We start from the raw sequence: 24,025 nt of genomic DNA, 5'->3' as shown, positions 1-24,025 counted from the left end.
CTGACTGGAGGATTATGTTAAGCACCAGAGTTTGGGCCATTCTGGAGGGATAACTGAATTTAAGGAAATCCAAAGAATCTTTTCAGTGCAAGAAGCATCAGGACAAGCTCTGTCCTTAGAGGATTTGAGGCATCAGAATGGAGTTGACCTGATGGAGGAATTCTTCTCCTGGGGTCATGGCCCCATTGGGTGGCATCTGTTCTATACTGGACACCAAAGCCTGGATGCCCGTGCTGGCCTGATTTCCCTCCTTCCTCGGGAATCCTTCATCCAGAGGGCTTCTAGTAATCACCCCCTTCTGCCAATATCACTGAGAATGTCTGGGAAATAACTGGCACAGAAAAATACATGTTGAATTGTTCACATTTAAATTTTCCCTCAATTAAGATTTGCCTTAAAATTGCCTTTTTTTTTTCTTAAATTATCAAGGCTTCTCTTAACCATCAGCACTCTCAACCTGTTATTATGAGTTTTTCACGGGAAATAAGCTGGCATTGATAATTTTCAGTGATTATTTTCAATTTTTCTAGTTAATTATTGACATGTATTTTATAGGTGCCCAACTTTTCCCATGCTTGGCTGATCTACTCAACTGCTTTGGAAATATTCTCTTTTTGTGGTAACTTCGTCTAAATTGAATCTTTAGTGAAAATTCATTTCTTTTTCTCAGTCCAGTTCAGAAAGGATTGAGTGTTTTTCTTGGGACTTTTGCTTCTCACTTTTTTTGTTTTTGTTTTTTTTCTGACTGCAGCAAAGTTTTCTCACTTTGGAGGATTTTAATATGATCTCAAAGTGTATTGATTATCCTACCTTTCAACCAATTCAGTGTACATTTGCTTTCATTTTGCTTTAAGGGTCCTTAAGCGAGTGTATTTTTTTCGTAGTGCTGCTACAACAAAGTACCATAAAGTTAGTGGCTTAAAACACAAGTTTATTACCTTGCAGTTCTGGACATCAAATATCTAAAATCAGTTTAGGCCAAAATCAGCATAGCAATCAGCAGGGCTGTATTCTTTCTGGAGGCCCTAAGAGCGAAATCATTTATTTTTTCCAGCTTTCAGAGGCTACACACATTCCTTGACTTGTGGCCACACTAACCTCTGATCATGACCTGCCTGCCTCCCTTCTTGTGATTACATTGTTCCCACCTGAATAATCCAGTATAATCTTCCTGTCTCAAGTTCCTTAATTTAATCCCATCTTCCCATCTTCAGAATCCCTTTTATCATGTAAGGTAACATATTCGTAGGGTCCAGGGACTAGGATGCAGACATCATTGGGGGACCATTATTCAGCCTACTATGGTATTTACTCAGCCTCATACATTGGTTTCTTTAAAACGTCTTCTAAGAGGTGTTCATGTGTTGATGCACTTGTTATGTGTATTGGATTCCATGTTCTCACTATCCATGAGGTCTTCTCCAAGAACAGCAAGTGTTCACTCAGAGACCTGGTCTGGCTTTGTCTTTTAGAATTTGTTCTAACCACTTTAAGTTAATTCACTCTTCTTTTCCATCCTTTTGCTTCTTGTGAAAACAGCTTTATCCTTCCCTAAGCATCAGAATTTTCACCTGAAGTATTTTTTAGTGCTGTCTGAAGTGCTTCGTTCTTCTGATGTAGTTTGAAGACTGTTTTGGTTGCAGCTACTTGAAATTTGAAGTGTTTTGATTCATCTAGTAAAGAATGAATGTTTCTTGTTACATTTACCATCAGCACAACTCATTCTAATAAATTTAGATTCCTCTCCTTTCAGTCCTTTTTCTATAAGTCTCTATTTCAAATCCATAAAGAGCTTTCCAGATCTTTATCTACTGCTTTCAGTTTTTATATTTATAATTTCTTCTCAAATCTGGCTTCCATTAACATTGATTCAAGGCCTCCAGATAATTTTGTATGAGTCTGAGCATCTTGAAGATAACTGTCTTTATGTCAAAAGGACAGAAACTCTGGTGCACTTTTTTTGTCTCCAGCTGCATAAAGTAAGTTTCTAATGATTAAAAATTCTACATTCTAGGGCCTCTCTGGTGGCACAGTGGTTAAGAATCCTCCTGCCAATGCAGGGGACATGGGTTCGTGCCCCGGTCCAGGAAGATCCCACATGCTGCTGAGCAACTAAGCCCATGCGCCACAACTACTGAGCCTGCGCTCTAGAGTCCGCGAGCCACAACTACTGAAGCCTGTGCCCCTAGAGCCTGTGTTCTGCAACACGAGGCCACCGCAATGAGAAGCCCACGCACCGCAACGAAGGGTAGCCCTGGCTCACCACAACTAGAGAGAGCCCGCACACAGCAATGAAGACCCAACGCAGCCAAAAAAAAAAAAAAATTCTACATTCTAGTAGAACTAAAAGCACACCATTTTCCATCTCCCATGGGGATGCGGGCCAGGTCTAAGGTCTCCCATCAGCACTGCCACCACCTGACTCATTGTCTCCAGGAACAAAATGACCCAGAACTTCAGTCATTGTCAGACCCTCAATGACCCCAGAGGCCTCAGCTGGGCTCTCTCTGGTTGCCTGACCTCACCGGTTGCCACAGGTTGCAGAGAACCCTATGGACATTACTCCCTGAACCATGCCAGTGCCAGGAAAACAGGCAGACCTCCATGGAGTTGGGGTGTGACAGTAACAATTCCAGTAGAAGAGAATCTCCCAGCTTTCCTCACATGGTGACAAAAACCGTACCTCTGTGCACTGGTGCCAAATTGAATCTCAGAGACAGAGTTTTGGGTGAAGTAGAATTGTTTTTTTTTTTGTTGTTGTTGTTGTTGTTTTGTTGGGTTTTTTTTTTGCGGTACACGGGCCCCTCACTGTTGTGGCCTCTCCCATTGCGGAGCACAGGCTCCAGACACACAGGCTCAGCAGCCATGGCTCACGGGCCCAGCTGAAGGTCTCCCAATACAGTATATCCCTCACCACCGCCATGCGTCCGTCTCCTCTCAGAGTTCAAAAGAGAAAAGGGAACAAAAGAACACTTACTTTAAGCTTTATTTTTCTTGAGTTTTACTGCTCTTTTCTCTTTCACTCCTGCATTACTCCAGGTGAAGGGAGAGTAAAACTAATTTCCCTCTCCCTATGTGCCCTTGTCCTGTATTGTTACTTGCCTTTTCCTTCTCTCTATATTGAAAGCTATGGGCTCTCCCTTCTAAGGCAGAGGCCATGGTGTCCTCAACTTCTTCTCATTTGGGTTACTCTATGTCACGTCTTGACTCCTATAAAATCTATCTGTGATCTCAAGAGAAGAGTCAATCAGTTCTAATCTTAACACATAAAGGGAAATTTTAAAATTTGGAAAACTGTATACCATAGACTCAAGGGGGTGAGCTTTGAGTCTGAGAGCTGCTCTATGACTCCTTTTTCTTAAGAAGCATTTGCCTTCTCCTTCCTTGAGGTGAGAAATTTTATGGTTTAGACCTTATGGTGGAAGAGCTGAAGAGAAACATAGTTTATAGGGGAATTAAAAGCATATAGGTTAAATATTTTGGAAATGTTTTCTCTGTTGCAGTTTCATTATGCCTACTGAGAAAAAAGGAAAAAAAAACCACTCTACCTCAATGAGATACCAGAAATGTATATGAATTTTATATATTTTGACTTTTTAAGAACTCAACATATCACTTATTTACATATTCCTATGGTTCCTAAACTTTTAAATTTAAAAGTATGAAATGAGTCTTGAATGTCCTAGAAATGTCAAAAAGTAAAATAATGAAAGTTTAGGTAAAGAAGTATCCATTTAACAAGGTAAACTCTTGTGTTATAAAAATTGTTATGGAAAATGTTTTATTCACTAAAATAACCAGCAAATATATTGCAAATACTATTCACTGTGGGTATATTTTTAAAATACTGTAATTAACATAATATGGCTAAGTGAACCTCCAAAAATGATGAAAACCTGTTTTTTATAACAAAAAGATACAAATGAAAGGAAAACTGTATTGAGTTGCCATATCCTGATTATCACATTTGAAATAGTCCCAGTTCCCCTCTAAACACCTCCAACCAGACCAATTGCTGAGCAGAATTTTAGAATACTTTTCCATTCCAATTCAGCTTCTGCAAATACCTTCATAATGATCTTTCCAAATCATCACTTTGATCATGCCATCATGCCTTTGCTTCGTGTGGCATTCCAAGTCTTTTTACAATCGCCTCAAACCCACCTATCTCATTTTCATCTATTCCCACTCTCATCTATGTATCCTCTAATTCAGATACATTGATCTAGTTCTTATGTCTGACAGTTGCGAGCTTTTAAGTTCCTTACTTGAGTTGCATCCCATAAGGCAAAGATCACCAAGGTATATTTTCAGATATCAGTAACTCAGTTTAGATTTATATTATGTGTCTTCCTACAATGGTTTAGTCTAGGGGTAGAAAACTAATCTAAGTCGGACCAATCAAGTGCTTTCTTCTAGAAATGTGAATTGAGATTTAAAGAGCCTAATTCAACCATTACTCCCAAATGTAGGAGGCCCAAACCTGAGAACAATAGCATAAGCAACTAGCAACCACCTGCGGACCAAGAAGTTGAGAGCTGGTCTCCAGAGAGACAAGGTGATGGAAATGTACTGAAACCATTAGAGATAAGGGAGCATTAAAGCCCTCAAAATTTACATGTCCCTGGTCCCAGTGTCTTCCCCACACTGCTATATTTCTGCTCTTCAGTTTTAAAACACACTCCTAAATTCTCAAAAGTAATCCTTCTTGTTATAAAGCAAGTTTTAGGTGATTTCTGTTGCTTGTAACCCTAAAACCTTCACAAATACATACCCTGATGAGGAATTACAGATGAAGGAGACATTGACAATTTTGGAAGATAAATTTTACATGTGTCTCAAGATTATCTCATTAATACATTTGATTGAATTATACCATAATTTATTTCCAATATGTTCCACGACTGTTTCCATTTTCAAATCATGTATTCTAATCCTTACCACTATATTGATGTCTGTTTATGACTTGCCATTTTTCTCAGGTAAGTGGTCATGAGTTGATTTCTCATTTCCCAGAATCCCAGGCATGCAGCTGTTTTTGCCAAATATGAACAGAAATAGCATGCATCCCTTCCAGGATAGGAGCTATATGCAGCTAATAGGAGTTTTCTATGTTCCATTTTTTTCTATCTGCCTGGCTACATGCAAAGGACCCCCTAGAAATAGGGACTGGCAGAGTCAAAAATTGCAAATGCCACATGGAAGACAACCAGGAGTATATAGCCAATATGTGAAAAGTGTATGTCTATTAGGTGAAGTATAAGATAAATGAAATGTGGGAATTCATTTGTTATCATGAAACTCGCTAGACTATAGGCTCCACAGAGACTAGAATGCTGCAAGTCCCCAACAAACTTTTGTTGATTAAGGGTATGAATCCACTAAACTAATACCAAAGATTTATGTACTTATGTTAGAGAAGCAAATATATATAAATTCATAGAAGTAATCACACTTGTCTCTTCTTGACCCCAAGTCATTGTAGGATGACCCTTATTTATGATTGTTATAGGGAGATATGCCATAGAAAACAAGTCTAGAAGAATACAATTTGAGAAGGAGAGAATTGCCAATGTTGCAACTCTGCTGCCACTATGTTATTAGAAATTGAGTTTTAGTTAAGCGTTTGTCCCATGAAACTACATATTATTGGGTTTTAACATCTGCTGTGTCCTTTATCCATAGCTTTAAAATACAGCTTTCTGCTTTAACAAAAAATAATAACAAAAATTGATTTAATTTTTGGTGAAAAGGAAATATAGGACTGAGAATAGTCACTGCCTAGTTAGGCTGTCTTGTTCTTGATAGTGTGTCACCTAAAGGGGATCTGAGGGATTGACAGTTCTGATATTTGTAGTCAGTTCTGATATGTGTATTTTTTAAATTAATTAATTATTTTATTTTATACTGGAGTATAGTTGACTAACAGTGTTGTGTTGGTTTCAGGTGTACAGCAAAGTGATTCAGTTATGCATATAAATGTATCTATATAAACTTTAAAGGTGGGAGAATAATGAAAGCAAACTTGCATTCTAGATAATTATTCCTAGATATAGCCTAATTTAGATCCGTCAAAATGAATCCTTGATTTATATCTGAAAACAGGAAACTCTTCTTAGGTCCTTTTTTCTCCATTTAACCTAAAAAACCTTTTTACATATTCCTTGAAATTGGAACATTTCAAGACATGTTTAATATACAGTTGGAAAGCAGCATTTTATGTTAAACAGAATATGAGGACAATATAAACTCATTGAAAGAAATGTAAAATATTCCTAAAACTTTTCAAGAAATTTTCACTCACTTCTAAAACCATCCCCTTATTTATTTTTGTGAATGTTCAGTGGAATTTTAAATATCTATTGTATAATGATTACCCTTTTTATGATATTTTATTACATTTCAGTTAATTAAGTTTGGAATTGTAAAAATAATTATTGTATTTTTGTATTGTATTTAGGGTTTTAATTACAGAATTTCTCTATTCTTCCTGAGGATAAACTGGGGAATAAAAACAATTTTAATCATTTTAGTTAAATCAGATCCATTGAAAACAAAGAGAATTTATGGGTTTTATAGGCATTGACATAAAGCTTTTTAATCTTTGGCCATGAGAAGAAATATAGATTCCTTATATAGAGAGTAAAAATAAAACTGGTTGTATAAAAGAGTCTAGGAGAGGGAAATAACAAAATCTACCAACTAAATTAAAAATCAGTATCTAAAAGTCCATCATTTAGATCTTGATCAAAGGTTTTTATGATTAAGTAGGTTAATATGATACTTGTTTTGAAAAGAGAACCCACCAAATGAACAAAAATGGTTGTGTACAAGTATTTTCTGTTAGATACATAGTGCAACCTATATATAGTTAAGTAGAATTATTTTTCCAAGTATTCTTTTTCTTTTCTAATATTCTTCAAGTATTGGGAACTGGTGTCCAGGTCATTTTCATCATTTCCTCCTCATCAAAAAATTATAAATTCTTACATGTATCTGGTTCTTGGTTTGGAAAAATAAAATTGAAATAAATTTACATATTCTCAGGGCTTCCCTGGTGGCGCAGTGGTTGAGAGTCTGCCTGCCGATGCAGGGGACACGGGTTAGGGCCGCGGTCCGGGAAGATCCCATATGCCGTGGAGCGGCTGGGCCCGTGAGCCATGGCCGTTGAGCCTGCGCGTCCGGAGCCTGTGTTCCGCAATGGGAGAGGCCACAACAGTGAGAGGCCCGTGTACCGCAAAAAAAAAAAAAAAAAAATTACATATTCTCCCTCTTTGCACTATCATTTCCGGGCAAGTAGTGATAATTTGGATCTTGGCATAGAAGCCATTAATAAACACTTTGGAAAGAGTAAGAAATAAAATAGCGAAATTGGGATTATCTGATTAGCTCCATCATGGACTTTCTTTGTAACAGGAGTCAATGAATTTAATCTTTCTGATTCTTAGATATTCCACCTTAAAATGGAGATAATTTTTCTACCATATATTAAGAGCTGTTATAAAACTAAAAGGAGATAGTATTATACAAAAGCATTTTGAATGTAACTATTTTTTATTCATTACGTTTCGAGGTTTGGAGTTTTCACTTGCTTCCCTTTATGAAAATGTCTCAGGAGTCTAGAAAAATAAGAAAAATAAAGAACAAGGGGCTCAGACCTTCCATAAGAAATCATCTATTCACTAGAAGAGAGGAAAATACCTCATGATATACAACGTGCTGAAAGGCTCTTTTTAAAAGCTCTATTTAGGATACCATCTGGTCCCAACATGCTTCATAAAACAAGGAGAGGATGATGGGGCTTGGCACGTCTACAACTCTCTGCCTGAGTGAAGGAATGTTCGCTGTAATAACCCCTAATGGATGAATGCAAAACAAAGTACGGAAAGTGGGACCCAGTACATCAGGCAATACTACCTAAATATAAATGATAAATAGCACAGCAAAGACTAAGCATGTTCAGCACTCAGGCAACATCCCAAGGACCCACTCACAGGGTCTGGAATAATAAACTCAAAGAAACGCAGCAGTATGGGAACAGTGGATAGATTGCTGGGCTGAACTACCATAGTGAGAGCCAAAAATAAAATGCCAGAAATTCTTGGAACAGTCAGGAATGTTGTGCTACCTGAGTTAACACAGAGATGATATCAATATGCCCAAGTACACTTTTTGGAACTGGAACGACATTTTGGTTAGTAACAATAAAAAAAATTGGTAAAATTAATTATCCTAAAGAATCATGTTAGCTTAATCCTCTCTCTAAGGAGATATTTTCTATAAAAGAATACCTCATCTATCTAATCAGCCAGTATTGTTTCACTACTCAGAACTCTCCAACTGGACACGGACCATATTATAACAGGACTGCCAGACTGCTTTTTTAAATTTGTATATGTGTTTCTCATCTTATTTTGTTACTTCTTGTCATATATTTACAAAATGAAATTTCAGTCTTTAATGACATAGAATTCTAGATTGTTGTATTCCTTAAATCCTTACAGAAAATCTTCTGTCTCCCCACTCACTGTCATATCTGGGACTAATCATATGTAGAAGCACACATATGTGTACGTACACACATGCTCAGGACAACCTAGGAAAAAAAGTCTGGCAGTCTGAGACTATTGTGAACCTTCAGAGAAAGGTAGTCTGTTTCTGCGTCATAGGTAGTAGAGTCATTTGATGTACAAAAGCAGTACTTTTCCTTGATTTATTCTGTAATTACAAGCAAGTGAAGGGATCTAATAAGAAAATTAGAATACTTTGTTGAATACCCAGATGCAGCATTCAGGGCAAGATGTAGGCAGAGGAAGGATGTAGTAATGATAAATATCTTCATTTACAGCAAAAATCACACAGCAAACATTTTCAAGTAGAAGGAAATGCAGTGAGTTACACTTTTTTTTTTTTTTGACAATGTACGATTAATCGAAAGAATCCAAACTATGAGAGAGCTGAAATGTCAGACAGCTACCTCATTAGACCTGAGTAAGGTATTGTCTCTAACAACTACATCAAGTTATTTCTTCACTGAGCTGGAGAGGGCAAGGAGAAGTATATTGAAGTTTACTCTAACTATAAAAAACGTGATGGTTATTTGTAGTCCATTAAATGGTCTTGGGTACTTTACTAACATCTCATTTGGCTCCACTCCATTGACTTTTTCCCTCCTCTTTTTTTTTTTTTTTTTTCAACTCTAGAGATACTCACCCAAGGAAAAAGGTAATTAGGTGACAGGTTTTGCCAAAGGACACTCTGAATGATACATGGTCAAGATAGGGTAGGTTGTGCTCAATGACAAATAATCTCCAAACCTCAGTGGCTCAACACATCTAATGTTTATTTCTTTTTCAGACAAAGTCAGCTGCAGTTCTGGACAACTTCAGGACAGCAGTTTCCATGCAGCAACATTGATTCAGGGTGCTTCCACATTTTGGAACCACCATCTTAGTTTGTCTCCTCAACAATTACCACTGCAGAGAAAGACACAGGAAAATTGCTCATGAGTTCTTCACTGCCCCAGACAAGAAGTGACAGACATCAGCCTGCACTCATTTCATGGCCCAGAATTAGTCAGGTTTTGTCCATCTGCTAGGGGGCTGAGAAATGCTCCCTTTTCTGTGCAGAGAAACGGAGAGAACCAAATATTGGAGAAACTTCAAAATGGTTATCACACCATACCTGCATTTTTAAGACAGTAAGGTTGTTCTGTGAAATAACATTTATAACCTTAAAGAAGATCTGAGCAAATAGAAACTAAATTAAAGGACTTGGCTGTTTTTCTATAACTTGAAGGATCCAGGGAAAACTGCAGAGTTTTAAGGGCAATTTGGTTAAATTCACAAAAGATGGCCAGAAAATATAGACAGCAAAGGTGCTTTCTATATGCAATAGAGGCTATCAAATGACAAAAACATAGGAAGGCAAATCAAAAAATTTTTATTTCTTTAAACCTTATTTACCAAATCCCTAAGAACAATTTCAGCTCTCATCTTGCATATTTTCTATCCATTTTTATAAATGTTACCAGGACAAGGGCAGGCATTCTATATCATTTCTAAAATGTCTTCTGTGCAGTTTGTCTCTTGCTTCCTTGCATTCCAAAATAGGTTAGGTAATATTATGAATAAAATTATTTTATTGTTTGCTTTGGTATTTATGTAACTAACGATGTCTTTATTTTCTTCTATATCAACTTAAAATATGCTTTTACAGTATGATTTGCACATCTCTTATAAGGCTAACTCAGAAAATACAAACCATGAGTGAATTTTTACATCCTTAATCCTTACACTTTGTGCATATACAGCACAATAAACATCATTATTGAAGGCGCCCCATTCTTGGAAAGTTAATGTGGTAAAATAAAAGTAGACAGCCACAAATTTAAGTGGTTATCCAAAGTTACGCACTTTATTGCTTAAGTTATTACAAGTGAGCTGATTCTAATATAAAGATGGCAAAAAATAATATATTAATGTATTATCTTGGAAGATTGCTGTATTAAATTATTTCGTAGTAAAATTCATCAAAAAAAAATAATGAAAGTACCAAGTTAATTAACATGAAAATATTTAGTTCCTAAAATGAAAATGGTTGTGACTATTACAAACTTGAGTTCAGGGGCTCTAGTCAAGTCTCCTGCCAGAACCTATACTATGTAGAAGGACATCCTATCCTTACGCACTTTGCTGTCTTAGCCAAGGGTCTTGAAAATGCAGTATTCGCTCTCCTCCTTTCCAATTCATTCCTGACACACTCCAGTCATTAATGGAAACTCCTCTGGCAACTATCACCTTCATATTTTCATATCCATTGGACATTTTTCAGGCTTCATCCTACAGTGATCTCATTAGTTCATTTCACAGTATTAGTTTTTTTCTGACTTCTGGAAAACTACTCTCTTTTCTTCTGTGACATGACATTTTCCTGGTTCTTCTCCCAGTTCCTTGGATCTTTTTCTTCTTGGTTTCCTTGGTGAATTTTTTTCTTCACTCTCTCACTAGATAGTACTGATTTCCATGACTCTAATTTCTATTCATTGAATTTTAATATTTTAATCTACCTTTATTTTCTGGGTGATTGTATTTACTAATCACATCTTAATCGAGATTATATGCTAGTAATGTTCATATCTATATATATATATAACTCTAATTTGGCATCAGGATTTCATCTTTTCATATAAAACTACCTGATGGAGATTTATTTCTGGTTGTTCTCCAGAAATACATTTCTATATGTTCTCGAGTTCACCTCATCCTTTGTGTGTGTGTGTGTGTGTGTGTGTTACATGGGCCTCTCACTGTTGTGGCCTCTCCCGTTGCGGAGCACAGGCTCCGGATGCGCAGGCTCAGCGGCCATGGCTCACGGGCCCAGCCGTTCCGCGGCATGTGGGATCTTCCTGGACCGGGGCACGAACCCGCGTCCCCTGCATCGGCAGGCAGACTCTCAACCACTGCGCCACCAGGGAAGTCCAAGTTCACCTCATCTTAACCACCAGAATTATACATCCTGAATCTCATCTCACATATTGGCACTAGCTTCCACAGTGTTCAATCAATTCCTAAGGCCTTATAATTCTATTTCCAAAACATTTCTCAAATCCAATCTGTCTTCCCCATCCAAAGTAAGAAGACCCTCGTTCTGGTCCTCACTGTTATCTTGCCTACTCCCATACCTCCTCACTGAATTTCCCAACTCCAGAATTCCTTCCATCAGATATAGTCTCTGATTATTCTATTACCTCTGCCTCAAATATCCTTTCCCTGATTCTTTCCAAATTCTTTTCATTGATTAGTACTCTTCTATTAAGATTCAGCCAGGTGTCATTCTCTGTCAGGGAAAATTTTCTGAATCAACTTTATGTGCCCTCAGGAAACCCTGTGCATGTCAGCTCTGTTTATATATTCATTCCTTCATCTCTCATGACACTTACTTTGTTGTATTTAACATTTTTTAAAAAGTATGTCTCCTTTTCAGTAAATTTCTTGCTCCTTGAGGCAGAAATCTTTGGAGTACTAGTGCTTAGAACAGTGTCATTCCAAGTCTAGGAATTCAGAAAGTGTTAGTTGACCTGAACTAATTTATTCTTTCTATCTTCCCTATTTCTGTTTCACCTCACTGTCTCCTTAAAAATAAATCTTTTGCTGCCTTTCTCTTTTCTCTGGGGTCCTTTATTAACAATTTTTCAGTTGTGTTTAAAGGAGGGAAGAGAGGCTTCCCTGGTGGCGCAGTGGTTGAGAGTCCGCCTGCCGGACGCGGGTTCGTGCCCTGGTCCGGGAAAATCCCACATGCCACGGAGCGGCTGGGCCCGTGAGCCACGGCCGCTGAGCCTGCGCGTCCGGAGCCTGTGCTCCACAACGGGAGAGGCCACAACAGTGAGAGGCCTGCGTACCGCAAAAAAAAAAAAGAAAGTAGGGAAGAAAATGTACTAGAACTCATACAAGCCAAACGTTTACCTGGTAGTAGCCATGCCTACAGTTTTATGAACTTCAGTTAGCCCACAGGTAAAAATGAGGCCAGAGGCCAGTAGGTGTGAAATGCTATAGAGTAAGAATTAAGAAGGTCAGACTGGGTAGAGAACAGTAGTACAGAAGTAGCGGTGGAATTAGAATTAAATGTGTTCTCATTAATGGAAAAGACTGGGGCTAGGTCCAAGTCCACAGTCTTTAATTTTATAATGTATTTCACCACACATGCAATTACTTTGATAATAGATTTTTTTTTCCTACCTACAAAATTTTACCCTCCTCCTAAGACTGAAAAATCTTGGAATATTCTACCCCCATGTCAACCACAGTTTCTACTATGTCCATTTCCTGGGTCTTTTCATAGTCAGTAGGAATTGCCAGTTTTCATTTTTCTGTACAAGTACCTCAAAATTCATGAGATATATTAACGGTGAAAACATATTTTATTCCTTTGAGGTTTTTTTCACTCCTTTTAGTACATTGTCAAAGTCTTTGCCTACCTATTTTCACTAACTGCTGATAGTACTTTCTTTTAAAATAGTAATTAAAGAGTCTCATTTTGTTTGTAGGTCTCTTATTTGGTGATTTATACTTCAATGGTAATTATATCCATAGCTCATGAAAGCACTCATTACCAACGCTATGTTAATGTATTATTTCTTTTACAAATCAACTATAGTGAATACATATCTAAATCTTTATTATAAGAAACAGCATGTGCTTCAAGATTAGACAATAAATTATTCAAAGCAATATAGTTTTATTTACAACATACTGATAAATACACTGAGGTAATCGATATTTTCACTGTAGGTATGGAATTTACACCTTCCACAAGTTTCAAAACTGATCCAAAACATGCAACAACATATTTCTTTGACCAAGAAGAGAACGAGAAATATTTTCTTAGAAAAGTAGTGCTTGAGAGTAATAAGAAATATTTATAAGATGACATCTTTCTCATGAAACTCTAAAAGTAATATTTAGAAATTTGCCATACAAGTTTCTTCTGGGTATCATAGTCACATAATATTAGCACTGCTCAGACACCACAATCCTGTGTATTCAGGTTTTGTTTTATGGAGGAGGCTAACAGATGGAGCTGCCACTTTGTTCTAACAGAGATTTTCGTAATTTTGCAAGAGGTAGCCAGAAAATGTAGACTGGAAAAATGCTTTTCTATACACCCACTCAATGGTAGTTGTAAAATGTCAAAGTCAAAAAAAAAAAAAAAAAAAAAAAAAAGAAAAAGGCAACTCAAAATTATTGACTTCATCAAGCTCCATTTACCAAACCACTAATATCACTTTGTTGCTCCTTTTTGACTTTCTTTATGCCCATTTTACAAATGTTACCTGATCAGACCAGAGACTAAACAACATTTCCAAAATATCTTCTCTGCAAACTCTCTCCTGTTTGTTTTCATCTAGCATTGATGAGCTAATGCTCTAAATGAAAAGTCTGTTTTACTTTCTTTTGACTTGATGTAAGTAATCTGTTTAATAGCTTCAATTTTATTTTAGTTTTTTACTTAAAATTATTTGTATGAATTTCGTAAGTATAAATTTGGAAATATATACTAAGTTTTCCTCTTTGTGAGAATATGGTATAATAAACATATTTACTGAAATAGTGCCATAACTTGGGAAATTCATATACATAATGAAAATTATAGAACTAAGTATTGGTAAGTAACTATTCCCAAGTGGAATAGTGCAACACTTAAATCACTATATGTGATATATATATAAACATTAAAATGTCAATATCTTTAAAAAGCAAAAGTAAAGATTTCCCTTAAGAATACTGAAATGGCTAATTGGATTGCTAAATAAATAAACATAAGTAACATTATCAATAAATGTATAGTTCTATTTTAATATGTTTTTTTTACAATATGACTAAAGCCAAAAATTATTTTGTACCTAAGTTCACAAAGCCCTTAACAAAATGAAATGTTCAAAATAAAAAGATTAAAATAGACAAAAGTAGGTAAGAGTAAGAGTTAATATCATAGACCTGCTGTATTACCTAAAATAAGGAATGACTAGAAGTAACAATTTAAAGCATAGCAGTGCTTTAATTACAGAAGTTTCTTTCTGTCTTAATATGTAACATTCTAACATAAGCATTTTAGAACTGGTAAGTCAACTCTGATCCCTCAAAGAGTTAGTCTCCTTCTAGTTCAAGTTTCCCCATTCATAAAAGGATAGCCTTTGTTCTTATGACACAAAATGGTAGTTTCTGGATTCTTCGAAGTAAGAGAGAATAAGGGAAGAAAAATGTCACAGGTATGTGGGGCTTCCTCTTAAAGAAGGTTCCTAGAGCTGTCACATAAAACTTCTTCTTCAATCCCATAAGTTAGAAATTAGTCACATGGTCTGCTCTGGCGGCAAAGGGAGACTGAGAGATGTTACCTTTAAAATAAGTGTCCATGACCTCAGATACAAACCAGTAGTTTCTACTACCCAGGAAAAAGGGAAGAACAGACATTTGTCATAATTTAAAAATTTATATTATAGAATCTTCCCTCAGGCAATTTTTAATATTTCACATTTCAGAAACTATTAAGCTAAAGAAGATTTTTATCAAAATTACAATTAAGAAATTTTTTCACCAATGTAAAGAGTTTTTGAAGAGCACAATTATATTCTGTGAGACAAATGCCATATCATTTATTATTTGGTAAATTTATTGCCTGATATATATTATGGAGAATAAAATTGGATGTTCATTAATGATGCTGTAATCATTACAACATCTTGGGAGAGGCACCCTTTAGGAACATGAGATTTATACCAGGTTGTACCCTAATTTTGTGAAGTTAAATAAAGATACTGCAGGAGAATAAATTCCTCATTTGTTGTAGGGCTTTGTAGAGTGGGATTAACAAAAGACTGCCTCATAGTCATTGAGGGGAATCTAAGCTTCATTTACTGTGAGTTCTATAAAATGTGAGTTTCACTGTGTTCACGTTACTGCTTTCTGTGACCATTTTGCTCAAGTGAAAAATACAGATTTCCATCAACTTCACAATAACAGCACCCTCACCTTTTTATGATTAAATTTATTGTGTCTTTATAGCCACTGTTCATGAACTATTTATATTCATTTTTACAGAGAGAAACCTGAGACTCAGCTCTGTTAAATCATCTAAATAAAAAATTGTAAGACCTAACTTAAAATCATGAACTGATGGACTCCAATGTTTTTTCCAGATTGTTGTTTCCTGAAGATGTAAGGTTCTTTCACACTTTCTGCAGGCCTCATCTACCCTAGAGCCAGAGTCAATTTTAACTCCAAGGAGTATTTTAACAACCTGTCTTCTCTAACTCAGTGCTTGTGTAATGGGGATTACATTTTTCAAAATTCATTAATGTGTTTTCTTATTCACAAATTTTAACTGCTTGATTGAGGTATTATTGATATACAAAGAAATGCACAAGACTTCATGTGTACAATTTGATGAGTTTGGACATAGGCAAACAGCCTTGACATATCACCACAGTCAAGATAATTCACATCCAACATCTCTTAAAGTTTCCTTGTGTTCTTTTGTGTTTTGTTTTTGTGGTTAAGATATTTAACATAAGATCTATCTATTACATATATATATATATGTATATATATATACACACATATATATTATATTTTGGCCATGCCACATGCCATGCGGGATCTTAGTTACCTGACCAGGGATCGAACCCATGCCCCCCCTCCCCACGTGGAAGCATGGAGTCTTAACACTGGACCACCAGGGAGGTCCCAATCTTCTTATATTTTGAAATGTATAATACAATGTTGCTAACTAGAGGCACCATGTTGTACAGCAGATCTCTAGAACTTATTTATCTAGCATAATTGAAACTTTATGCTCATTGAACAACTACTCCCTGGCCCCCCAAGCCTGACCTATGGCAACCACTATTGTATTCTCTTCTTCTATGAGTTGGACTATTTTAGATACTCATAAAAATAGAATCGTGCAGTATTTGTCTTTCTGTAACTGGTTTATTTCACTTAGTATAAATGTCCTCCATGTTCATCCACATTTTCATATATGCCATGATCTCCTTTCTAAGGGCTAAATAATATTCCATTATATGTATATGCCACATTTTCTTTATCCATTCATCTATCAATGGATGTTTCAGTTCTTTGTATATCTTTATGTGCTAAAAAGTTGGATAGCCCAGAAGAAATGGAAAAATCCCTAAACACATACTGAATAATGAAGAAATTGAAAATCTGAACAGACCAATGACTACTAAGGATATTGAATCAGTAATCAAAAACTTTCCAACAAATAAAATCCCAGGACCAGATGGCTTCAGTACTGAATTCTACCAAACATTAAAAGAATTAATGCCAATTTTTCTCAAATTCTTCCAAAAAATGAAGAGGAACACTTCCAATTCATTTTATGAGGCCAGCATTACACTGAAATCAAAGCCAGACAAAGACAGTACCAGGAAAAAAATTACAGACTAATATTCCTGATGAGCATAGATATAAAAGTCCTCAATAAAATACTAACAAACTAAATTCAGAAGTACATTTAAAGAATCATTTTTTCACCAAGTTAAAAATAAATTTGAAGTGCACAATTATATTCTATGAGGCAAATACCATATTGTTTATTATTTGGTAAATTTATTGCCTGTGAGTTCTGTACAAATGTGAGTTCCACTATGTTCATGTTAGTGTTTTCTGTGACCATTTTGCTCAAGTGAAAAATAAGGATTTTCATCAACTTCATAATAATAGCACTCCTATTTTTCATGATTAAATTTGTTGTACCCTTACAGCCACTATTCAGGAACTATTTATATTCATTTTACAGACAGGAAACTGAGACTCAGCTCTGTTAAATAGTCTAAATAATACATTGCAAGACCTAACTTGAAATCATGAACTGATGGTCTCCAAAGATGTTTTTGCCATATTGTTGCTTCCAGAAGACATGAGTTTCTTTCACACTTTCTGTAGACTTCATCTACACTAGACCCAGACTAAATTTTAACTCCAAGGAGTATTTTAACAACCTGTCTTATCTAACTCGGTGCTAAATTATGGCCATGGTCTAAAGCATGACCAAGTGATGACCAAGTGAGATTTATCCCTGGGATGGAAGGATGGTTCAACATACACAAATCAATAAATGTGATACATTACATTAACATAATAAAGGATAAAAATCACATGATCATCTCAATACATGCAGAAAAATCATTTGACAAAATTCAATACTTTTTTATAATAAAAACACTCAACAAACTAGGTATAGAAGAAATGTACCCCAACATAATATAGTCCATTTATGACAAGCCCACAGGTTACATTATACTCAATTAGGAAAAATTGAAAACTTTTCCACTAAGGTCAGGAACAAGACAAGGGTGCCCACTTTCACCACTTCTATTCATGGTACTCATACACTGAAAACTACAAAATGTTGATGAAAGAAATAAAAAGAGACACAGATAAATGTAAAGACATCCCATGTTCATGGATTAGAAGATTTAACATTGTTAAAATATCCATAATACCCAAAATGATCAAAATTCTAATGTCATTTTTTACATAAATATGAAAAACAATTCTAAAATTCATATGGAATCACAAAAGACCCAGAATAGACAAAGTGATCACGAGAAATAAGAACAAAGCTGGAGGCATCACACACTTACTGCTTTCAAAATATATTAGAGCTACAGTAATTAAAACAGTACGGTACCAGCATATGACAGACATATAGACAAATGAAATAGAATAGAAAATCCAGAAATAAGCCCCTGCATATATGGTCAACTGATTTTTGACAACAGTGCCAAGAATACACAATGGGGAAAAAATCAACTCACAATGGATTAAAGGCTTAAACATGGGACCTGAAACTGTAAAACTCCCTAGAAGACAACATAGGTGAAAACTTCTTGACATTAGTCTTGGCAATGATTTCTTAGATATGACACTAAAAGCATAGGCATAAATACAAAAATAAACAAGTGAGACTACATCAAATTAAAGGGCTTCTGCACACTAAAGGAAACAATCAAGAGAAGGAAAAGGCAACCTACAGAATGGGAGAAAACATATACAAAGCATATATCTGATAAAAGGAACTCTTACAACTCAGTAGCAAAAATACCCCAAATTTTTTAATTTTTTAAAAATTTTTAAATGGGCAAAAGACTTGAACTGATATTTCTCCAAAGAAGACATATAAATGGTGAACAGGTGGTATAAAAAAATGCTCAACCTCATTACTCAACAGGAAAATGCAAATTATTACTACAATAAGATATTGCCTCACATCTGTTAGGATGGCTATTATCAACAAAACAGACGATAAGTGTTGGTGAAGATATGGAGAAACTGGAAACTTTGTACACTGTTGGTGGGAATGTAAAATGATGCAACCTCTATGAAAAATAGTATGGAGTTCCTTTAAAAATTAAAAACAGTGCTACCAAATGATCCAGCAATCTCATTTCTGGGTATATATTCAAAAGAATAGTAATCAGTACTTTTAAGAGATATTTGTGTTCCCATGTTCATTACAGTATTGACATTTCTTTATATATCTTTTCCCTCTAGTGATTTAGAGTAAGTAGTATGCTGGATCTGACTTGTACTGGCTTGCAGGAGCTGATGGTTAAACCAATTTTCAGGAATCGTGCAAACTGTTGATTGTTAGAAATTAAATTCTATAAATCTATATCTGAATAAATTATATTAAAAACAAGAGTAGGGGCTTCCCTGGTGGCGCAGTGGTTGAGAGTCTGCCTGCCGATAAAGGGGACGCCGGTTCGTGCCCCGGTCCGGGAAGATCCCACATGCCGCTGAGCAGCTTGGCCTGTGAGCCATGGCCACTGAGCCTGCGCTCCGCAACGGGAGAGGCCACAACAGTGAGAGGCCCGCATACCGGGAAAAAAAAAAAAAACAAGGGTAATAAGAACTCAAAACTCCTCCCTCTTAATTTTACTACTTTTCATTAATATTTATGTTCTTAAGGTTACTTACTACAACTGTATCTGTAGGGTACAAATATTTATGATATTTCTCATCTCCTTTCGTCTCTGGCTTTAATAATGACCTCATGTCAGCTCAGTGGGAGAGCATGGTTTTTAGACAACAGAAATAGGCAGGCACTCACTACAAATCAACACGCTACCCCCTGCAAAAAAGAAAAAGGCACGTTTGTTAACTCTCAGCACACCACTGTCCAGATGCATCTATTTGCCTCAGAGAAGATTAAGATTGTTAAATCAGAATGCAAAGAGAAATGATTATCATAATAGGGTTTTTGAATCCCTATAGTCTTAATAGCCAGATGTTTTTGAGAGAGAAATGTGTTTTCTAAATTCCTTACAGTCATATAAGCAAGTAAAAATCCAGGGCTTGTGATGCCAGACCACACTGGTGGACAGAACTCAGAATGGGATATAAAGGAGTCCCCACGAGCTAGGAAGGAAATGAGGATACTTCGGTGTTGGTGGAGACAGAGATCCAGGTAAAGGAAGAGATGGAGTGATGAAATCAGGCTCAGTGTCCCAAATATGTTGATGGAATTGCTGGGGTGTGACTCCTATCAAAGCATTAAATAGCTATAAATGAATTCAAAACACGGGGTAGTAGCCCATTGTCCCAGTGAACAAGGCACACAGTCTATCCCAGTGTCCATCAATCCATCATGATTACAGGAGTGATATAGCTGCCTAGCTGGGAAAGATGTTTACATATGCACTGTCTAATATGGGAGTCACTAACCACATGTGGCTTTTTGTTTTTTAATAATTTTATTTATTTATTTATTTATGGCTGCATTGGGTCTTCGTTGTTGCACACGGGCTTTCTCTAGTTGTGGTGAGCAGGGGCTACTCTTTGTTGTGGGGCACCGGCTTCTCACTGTGGTGGCTTCTCTTGTTGTGGAGCACAGGCTCTAGGCATGCAGGCTTCAGTAGTTGTGGCACATGGGCTCAGTAGTTGTGGCTCGCGGGCTCTAGACTGCAGGCTCACTAGTTGTGGCACACAGGCTTAGTTGCTCCACAGCATGTGGGATCTTCTCGGACCAGGGATCGAACCCATGTCCCCTGCATTGGCAGATGGATTCTTAACCACTGTGCCATCAAGGAAGTCCCACATGTGGCTTTTAAACAATTAAAATTAGGCTAGGTCTTCCCTGGTGGCGCAGTGGTTGAGAGTCTGCCTGCCGATGCAGGGGGCACGGGTTCGTGCCCTAGTCCGGGAAGACCCCACATGCCGCAGAGTGGCTGGGCCCATGAGCCATGGCCGCTGAGCCTGCACATCCGGAGCCTGCGCGTCCAGAGCCTGTGCTCTGCAACGGGAGAGGCCACAACAGTGAGGGGCCCGCATACCGAAAAAAAAAAAAAAAAAAATTAGGCTCGACTAATCCAGGCTACAATTGTAAAATACATACTGTGTTTTGAATACTTAGTAAGAAAATATAAAGTAAAATATCTCCTTGTTAGTCTTTTATATTGATTACTGTTGGTCTGATAGTATTTTAGATCTATTGGAAAAAAGAAAATATATTATTTAAATTAACTTTACCTGTTTCTTTTTAGTTTTTCTTAGTGTAGCTACTAGAAATTTTTAAATAACATATGCAGATCATATTTGTGGCTTACATTATTACTTTAGTGACAAGTGCTGATCTAGATAGATGACCCTGACTGAGGTATCCCTCCCACATGTGTTCTATAGGGGTCCATGAATTCCTTAAGATTGCCAAGGGCAGGGAGTTCAAGACTGAAGACAATGACTGGGTCCATTAGCCGGGTCCAGAGCAGCAAAAGCAGCCTCACAGTCCAAAGGTCACAATGAGACTCTTACATCTCCACTGAGTTCAACAAGAACAGAGACTGATACGCAGAGGTAAGCAGGCAGAGTCTACCAGAGACAAGCATGGATCCTGTATGTCTAGATCTCCTTGCTGTCATGAGATTTCATAAGCTAAGCTTTCATCCCCTCGCTGTCATGAGATTACATAAGCTAATTTACTAACTAGTAGCAATAATGTTACTGGGGTCTTGACCAAACTAGAGAAGTAACTCTGCTTTGAAATTCTTTTGCATACATAAAATTTAAACATAAATGTCTCTTCTAAGAGAAATAACCTCAATTTTATTTTAACTTACAACTGTTAGTAGGTGCCTTTTATTTGAATTGTATCAATTTCTCTGATACTTAATTTTTTTCTTAATATCAGAATAGTAACCTCAGAGTTTTGGCAAAAGTTCTCTTTTAAGTGAGATTTCATCATTGGTATCTGGAAATATAATAGCCTTCTAAGAGCAAACATTATGTTGTCTTCTGATTTATATTCATAAATGTGGGTAAATTCTATAATCACTAAGTTTATCTTAGAATTCTTGCTTAAAATTTTGTTCTTTATTATAACTGAAAATAATATTTAAAGATATGAGAATCATTTCATGATTATACATTAGTGAACTAGTATAATATCTGTGGTCAAATTTCAAGTATTGATCTGCATTTAGATGATTTCCACATACATATTAATCATTTTATTACTAGAAAAGACAGTGATTTCTTCTATATCCTACAAATATCAAATTTGTATCTTTGTACATTTTTAAATCATCTGATAAAGAGGCAGTTAATAGGCATTACTTAAGATAAAACATAGTTTTATTCTTTTACCTATTGAGGAAGGACATGATCTCTGAGCCTCGTTTTTGAATTACAACACTATTATTTTACACCAAAATATATTGAAGCATTTAAAAAATTAAGTATATTTTAGTTACCACCAACGGTGCTTTTGTCATGTAAATTTTCAAATTGAGATCTGAACCAAAATAATGAAAATGACTCTGGGTAAAAGTTCATATAGTTAATAAAGAAACCAAGTACCAGAGATGGCAGTAATTCAGGAGATGGGGATTTTATTTGCTAATCTAAATTTCATGGGGAAAAAAATGAGAGCGTGGACCAAATCAAAGTCATTTCAAGGTAGAGTATTTTGGCATTTATTCATGCAAATGTATTCTGCATCACTTTAGCAAGGAATGAAATGTTTTGATGCCCTTGGCAAGGGACTACATTACTTATTCCTTGTATCTCTTCCATTGAACATTCTATAAAAAAACTTAAGATACATTTTGGATGAGCATGGGAATACTAGTTGTTAAATCATTGAAAACTGTGTAAAGACTACAAAATTACTAATTAAACTCTCCAGAAGTGTAGTTCTGCAAAAATAAAAATTTAATGGCAAAGAAAAATACTTCCCTTGTCATTGATTGAAATATTGTTTTAGTGAATAAGTGGGATTGTCAAACAACTGTCACAGGAATCAGGTCCTAGTGCCAACAGCAGTGAGTATTCTTATATTTTCACAGTTCCTGAATCCTAAATTTTGGGAGCAAAGCAAGGATTTACATTTCAGCTTTAGAAGCTATGAATATATGAATACTATTTAAAATAATTTGAAGGTGCTGTATCCTCACCAGCCCCCAACAAAGAAACATTTGAAATAGTTTCAGGAAAGTTTTATTTCTATCCCAATGTATTTTATTATTTATTATTTATTTCTATCCCAAAGTGAAAAATAATTGACATGTAACACTAAGTTTAGGGTGTGCAACATTTTGATTTGATACATTTTCATATTGCAATACCATTGTAGCATTAGCTAACACCTCTATTATGTCACATAATTATTATTTTTTTGTGTGTGATGGGAACGATTAAGATCTATTCTCTTAGCAACTTTGAAGTTTATAATACAGCATTGTTGTCTGTGGTCACTCTGCTGTGCGTTAGATCTCCAGAACTCATTTATCGACTAGTTGCAAGTTTGTGCCTTGAGCTTTTTTTAATATGGTATGATCATAAGTAATTCACTAAGGTTCTCTGAACCTAGATTCCTTCTACTCAGCCTACTTCCAATTTGTTGTGAATTACAAATGAAGAAATATATGTGAAAGACACTGTAAATTTTATATTGCCCCTAATTTTGGTCATTGCTGCATCACAAACTTATATTGCTCTTAAATTTTTTACCTCAGTGGGATTTTCAGGAAATATTCTCTGAAGGACTTAAAACAGATCTTACATTTGCCTAAGAACCTGGGATATATCAGGATGTGTTTCTCATTTTTTTCCTTTTCCTTTTTGCAAAGGAAACAAAGAACATAAGCAAATTCACTCAAATAAAGAATAGCATAAGGGTATTTCCTATATTGAAGGCATAATCTGAGTAAAGCAAAATCATAAGAGAAATTAAAGAGGAGGTTGAGTATTTGGGAAAGATACAGATGTAGGAATAAATTAATTGTTCAGTAAAAGAGGAGGAAGCACATTTAATGTAGAAAAGAAAAAGGATCAATATTCTGGAAAAGGCTAAACAAAAGGTGCTACCCATCAGATTGCATAGAATGGCTCTGCTTCAGTTTAATATGAGGCAAGTATGGACACTTCTTACTCAACAGATTGATAAGATAAAATTAATCACAAATGTCTAGACTTACCCTGTGGAATCCAAAGCTATCTAAGTA

Source organism: Phocoena phocoena, chromosome 4, assembly GCF_963924675.1.
Source record: "Phocoena phocoena chromosome 4, mPhoPho1.1, whole genome shotgun sequence".
Classification (NCBI taxonomy): Eukaryota; Metazoa; Chordata; class Mammalia; order Artiodactyla; family Phocoenidae; genus Phocoena; species Phocoena phocoena.
This window is presented reverse-complemented; position numbering follows the sequence as displayed.